Source organism: Phascolarctos cinereus, unplaced genomic scaffold, assembly GCF_003287225.1.
Source record: "Phascolarctos cinereus isolate Bilbo 61053 unplaced genomic scaffold, phaCin_HiC Scaffold_4;HRSCAF=312, whole genome shotgun sequence".
Lineage (NCBI taxonomy): Eukaryota > Metazoa > Chordata > Mammalia > Diprotodontia > Phascolarctidae > Phascolarctos > Phascolarctos cinereus.
In genome coordinates, this window is record NW_027555847.1 from 277,475,714 (window position 1) to 277,481,832 (window position 6,119).

General features: G+C 35.8%; 1 non-coding gene across 1 annotated transcript; it reads left to right on the forward strand.

The window, feature by feature from the left end:
• Window positions 1–4,244: 4,244 nt before the first annotated feature.
• LOC144457286 (U6 spliceosomal RNA) lies at window positions 4,245–4,351 on the forward strand. Its single transcript, XR_013486604.1, has one exon. It is a non-coding gene; the product is annotated as a U6 spliceosomal RNA (small nuclear RNA).
• Window positions 4,352–6,119: the final 1,768 nt, after the last annotated feature.

Consider the following 6,119-nt stretch of genomic DNA (forward strand, 5'->3'; position numbering starts at 1 on the left):
TCATGCTTTTCTCTGGCTGAAAGGCTGTTGGCTCAGAAGACAAGGAAAAACAACTCCCAAAAATGTGTGAGGTTGATGTTTCTCATGCCTCTCCTTGCAGCAAAAGGACACTCGTCAAACTATTTAGAAAATTGTGCCAATGATTGCAAAGATTATGTTCAAGAAGGTTGGCTTACCTTGCAGCACTGAATATAGTTTTACTAAGACAAAAAACTTTTCACCCTGCTTATCTTGTTCATTACACCCACAAAATCTCTGAGCTTATCACAGTTCACAAAAACCATGTTGTCAAAACAACAAAAATTTATGAAAGAATATGAAATGAAGATCATGTCAATTGCAGCAGCTGTTCAAGGTGGTAATTTAAATACAGAATTTGATATATAGGTTTCCATTATGAAGGAAATATCTTACTTTAAAAATAGAATTCAAAGAAAATTCTTGACATGCCAAGAGATCAAAAATAGAAGGGCTAAATAGGGGTGTTTTATGTTTGGAAAGAAAGCATAACCTAAAATATTGACATTCTAAATGAAAACTGCTACCCTTCAAAAGGAATGTTGGACTTTCTATTATTTTTACATTTCATTCTACTATTTCACAGACTAAGATATTTTAAAAATAAACACATGCTATCCTTACTTTAACTCTAAGTACTATATCTCTTCAGGTTTCCTAACGACTCCTGGATTCTTGCTGAAATAAACTAGATTTGCAGGCTTTGGGGATTTGTGGTCTCTTTAGTATTTGTACTCACTGTAATTCATGCTGTCATTAAAAGACATCGAGTCCCTCAACTTCAGGGCTCATTCAAATAGCTAAACAGCAAACAGCACAGCTATACAACTGGAATAAAATTCATTGTTGCTGTACCTCCCTCCCTGAAATTACCTTATATTTATTTTATATAGATTTTGTAGGCTTATATATGTTCACAATATCCTTTCCCAATAGACTATAAGCTCTTTGACAGCAAGGACTATTTCATCTCTGATTTTGGAAACTCAGTGTCTACCTTAGGGCCTGGAAAATATTAGGAGCTCAATAAATGCTTATTGATTGATTGATTAGTAACAGAAGACTCAAATTTAGTTAAAAATACATGCTATCCTAAAGAGTCTAATCAGATGATAATACACAAATTACATCTTACCAAAATGTCACTCTGGTAAAAATGTTCTTTTCTCTCAATTCTGTTGACTCAAAAAAAAAAAAGAAAGCAAACAAACAAAAGACATAGGCTTTTAACTTCCCAAATATAGCACCATCTGCTAAATCCTTACAGTCACATTCCAATTCTAATATTTGTAGAGACCTGAACATTTAGGAAAGGTTTTTTTTTTCATTTTGGATAAAGGCCCATTTTTCTGTTAATGTTCAGAGAATCTTATGTTGTATCAGCAACATGATAGTGGAGCTTCCTGGTATAAATGATATATTTTAAAGGACTATCCAATATATAAGGAAGTTTAAAATGACAAAAATGGAGAGAAGAGAAGAAAATATGATAGTAAATAAAACCGGTCTTTTGGTTATGTCCACAGGGGTCAATGTTTCAAAAAATTTGAGAGGAAGTACCCAAAGGCACTGGCTAGAATGGGTTGACCTCAGTTCCCAAAGTTCTCATGTGTGCATGTCACACACACACACACACACACACACACACACACACAAATGAGAGCTTATGGGTAAAAGACATGAAAGCTTAGCCAAGACAAAAGCAAAAAAAAAAAGAGTGCCAGAGTAAGAAGACATAGAAGGCAGAAGCTGAAGTCTAGCTAATGCCACTGAAAGTAATATGTCTGGTGCCAGGACAGAAAAGACAAGAAACCAGTGATACATTCTTTCCTGAACTAACCTCTTCCCTCTCTATCCAGAAAGGAAATCAATTATTCCTATAGGAAGTTTCCTAGTTCACTTTAACTTATTTGCTTCTCTCCAAACTAGAGAAGCTTAACATTTGTTTTAAAGGAGAGGAGAGGGCAAGAAAGGAGAGGAGAGAAGAGGAGAAGAGAGGAAAGGAGAGGAGAGGAGACCAGATGAGAGGAAAAGAGAAGAGATACTTTCCGTTGAAAAACATAAACAAGGAGCAGCTAGGTTGCACAGTGCATAGAGCACCAGCCCTGAAGTCAGGAGGACCTGAGTTCAAATCCAGCCTCAGACCAAACACTTGACACTTACCAGTTGTGTGACCCTGGGCAAGTCACTTAACCCCAATTGCCTAAAAAACAAACCAAAAAAAGAGAAAAACATAAACTAGATAAGAATAAAAATAAAGAAAAGGAAATAAAATGTTGCAGGGTCTATGAGAAAAGAGATACTTTGATGAACATTGTTGGAACTGTGTATGGCCATTATGGACAACAATTTTTCATTACACAGTTACTAAAAACAGTGCACACCCTTGGTCCCAGTTATACCACTGCTAGGAAAATACCAAAAGAGAGCAAAGAAATCAGAAAATGGTTTTATATATATATATATATATATATATATATATATATATATATATCTCAAAAACTTTTAATCAACACTTTTTATGGTGATAAAAAGCTAGAAATTAAAGGGAAATCCATCAGTTGAGAAATGGCATGAATGGCGGCATATAGATGTAAAGTAGATATTGTTATTCAGTTGTTAAGTTGTGTCTGACTCTTTGTGACATCATGGATCATAGCATGCTATGCCCTTCTGTCCTCCAGTATCTCTCTAAGTCTGTTCAAGTTCATATTTGTTGTCTCTATGACACCATCTATCCATCTCATCCTCTGTCATCCCCTTTTCCTTTTGCCCTCAATCTTTCCCAACACCAGGGTCTTTTTCAATCAATCTTGTCTTCTCATTATGTGGCCAGAGTATTTAAGCTTCAGCTTCAGTATTTGACATTCCAATGAATAGTCTGAATTCAGTTTTTAAAATATTGATTGATTTGATCTCCTTTCTGTCTGAGGGACTCTCAAAAGACTTCTCCATCAACATAATCAAAATTTCTATTCTGCAGTACTCAGTTTTCCTTATATTCCAACTGCCACAACCATACAATTCTACTGGGGAAAAAAAAACAACATAGCCTTGACTATACTGACCCTTGTCAGCAAGGTGATGTCTCTGCTTTTTAGTATGCTGTCTAGATTTGCCATAACTTTCCTTCCAAGAAGCAAGTGTCTTTTAATTTCATGGCAGTAGTCATCATCTGCAGTGATCTTTGAGCACAATAGTATAAAATCTGATACTGCTTCCATTTTCTTCGCCCTCTATTTGCCAGGAAGTTATAAGACCAATTGCCAAGATTTTTTTTATGTTAAACTTCAAGCCAGCTTTTACATTCTCCTCTTTCATCCTTATCAAGAGGCTTCTTTATTCTTTTTCACTTTCTGCCATTATAGGGTATCATCTACATATCTCAGATTGTTGATATTTCTCCCAGCAACCTTAATTCTGGCTTTTGATCCAGCCAAAGCCAAAAGGAAGCTCAGATGTGGATGCATCTAGTGATAAAAAGAAAGTTCAATGCTGTAAAGATCAATATTGCAAAGGAACCTGGAATGTAAGATCTATGAACCAAGGTAAACTGGGTGTGGTCAAATAATAGATGGAAAGATTAAACATCAGCCTCTTGGATGTCAATAAACTTACATAGACATGCATGGGTGAGTGTAATTCAGGTGCCCACTACTGTGGGCAAAAATGCCCTTGAAGAAATGGAGCAGCCCTCATAGTCAGTTAAAGGGTGAGAAAGCAAATACTGGAGTATAATTTCAATAATGACCAAATGATATCTATTTGAATCCAAGGCAAACCATTCAACATCACAGTAATGCAAGTCTATGATCCAACCACTGATGTGGAAGAAGCAAAATTGCTCAGTTTTATGAAGACCTAGAACATCTTCTAGAAATAAAACCAAAAAGGATGTCACATTCATCATAGGGGATTGGAATGCTAAAGGAGGAAATCAAAAGATAATTGAAATAACAGGCAAGTTTGGCCTTGGAGTACAAAATGAAGCAGGGCAGAAACTAATAGAGTTTGGTCAAGATAACTTGCTGGTCTTAGCAAAAATTCTTTTTCAACAACCCAAAAGTTCATGTGACTTTACACATGAACATCACCATGTCAATATAGAAATCAGATTGATTTTATATTTTGCAGCAAAGGTGGACAAAACTCTATACAGTTAATTAAAACAAGACCTGGAGCTGACTATAGAGTAAATAATGTTATGCTATAAAAATAAGGTTATAGTGCTCACTTCAGTAGCACATATACTAAAATTAGAACAAAACAAAGAAGATTGGTACAGCCCTATCATAAGTAGAATACTAAAATTTATGAATTTCATTTTTTTCTTTGATAAAGCTTCTAATATATGTGTGTGTGTGTGTGTGTGTGTGTGTGTGTGTGTATAAAACCAAGTCAAATTTATAAGGATTATAGCAATTTTCAGACTTAAAAGTGATCAAAGGATATAACTGGACAGTTTTTAAGGGAGAAATCAAATAGCAATATAAAACGCCTTAAATCACTAATTATTACAGAACTGCAAATTAAAATAACTCTGAGGTATCATTTCATACCCATCAGATTGGTTAAAATGACAAATACTAGAGGGGATGTGGGGAAAAAAAGGTACACATGTGCATTGTTGGTTGAACTAGTCCAGCAATTCTGGAAAGCAATTCGGAAGTACACCTTAAAATCTCTTAAACTGCATCTTTTTGACTAGAAATCCTGCTATTAGGACTATGCCCTAAAGAGATTTTTTAAAAAGAGTAAGAGGATACAAATGTATAAAAATATTTACGTATTTATAGCAACTATTTTTGTGGTGGCAATGAATTAAAAACTGAGAGGCCACCCATCAATCAGAGAATGGCTGAATGTGTTGTGGTATATGAATGTGATAGAATATTATTTTGCTTTAAGAAATGATGACCAATTGATCAATCAATAAACATTTATTAAGCACCTGCTATGTGCCAGACACTGTGCTAAGTACTTGCAATACAAAAGGAAGCAAAAGATAGTCTCAAGATGGACACTTTTCCAGTTTCTGGGGGCCAAGATGGCAGAGTAACCAGTAAATCACTGTAACTGCCATAGTCACCTCCAAACAACCATAAAATAGCACCCCAAAACAAATCCTGGAACAGCAGCTAGGTGGTCCAGTGGATAAAGTGCCAGGCCTGGAGTCAGGAAGACTCCTCTTCATGAGTTCAAATCTTGCTTTAGACACAGGGCAAGTCACTTAATCCTGTTTGTCTCAATTTCCTCATCTGTAAAATATACTGGAAAAGGAACTGGCAGACTACTCCAGTATCTTTGCTAAGAAAACCCCAAATGGGGTCATGAGGAGTCAGATGTGACTGAACAACTGAAAAACAATGGGGGAGGAGAAGTAGAAGGGAGAAAATTCAGAACTAAAATAAATTAAATTAAAAAAATAGGAGCACCCTGCAGTTCAGCTATACTTAATCCTTTAGTAGATTGCCTATTACAAAGTAGTATTTACTTCAAGGGTATAAAAATAACAAATATACAAACATTTCCTGCCAACATAGCACCTGAGTCTCTGGGGAAGGGAGAAGAATTAGCTTCACAGTTTGACTAAATTTCTATGTAACATATTCCCACAAAATTCCAAGCCCAAAGTCCCCCTAGGGCTGAATCTAGGCACCCGGGCTTGTCAGATCATCTATCCTGGATTGAGTCTCAACCTTGGATCATTACCATCATCTACTGGCTTCACTCCTACACATATTCAATCCAATCCAATAAACATTTATTAAATGCCTAGTGTGTTCCAGGATCTATGTTAAGTGTTGGGGATAAAATTAGTAAAAAGAAAGACAATCTCTAACCTCAAGGATCTTACAATCTAATGAGGGAAGACAACACACAAAAGGAGGAAGATAAGAAGAGGGAAGAGATACCAGGGGGTATTTTGTTCTGTGGAACTGAGAAAACCAGGCAGGGAAGTAGATACAGAGACATTCCAGAATAAATCTAGAGAAAATCATGAAACCACGCTAATTGAGCCCACTATTAATTTATGTTACATAATCTCAACTGGGTCCTCACTGATACATGGGAATCCTTTTATACTTCCTTAATTAATT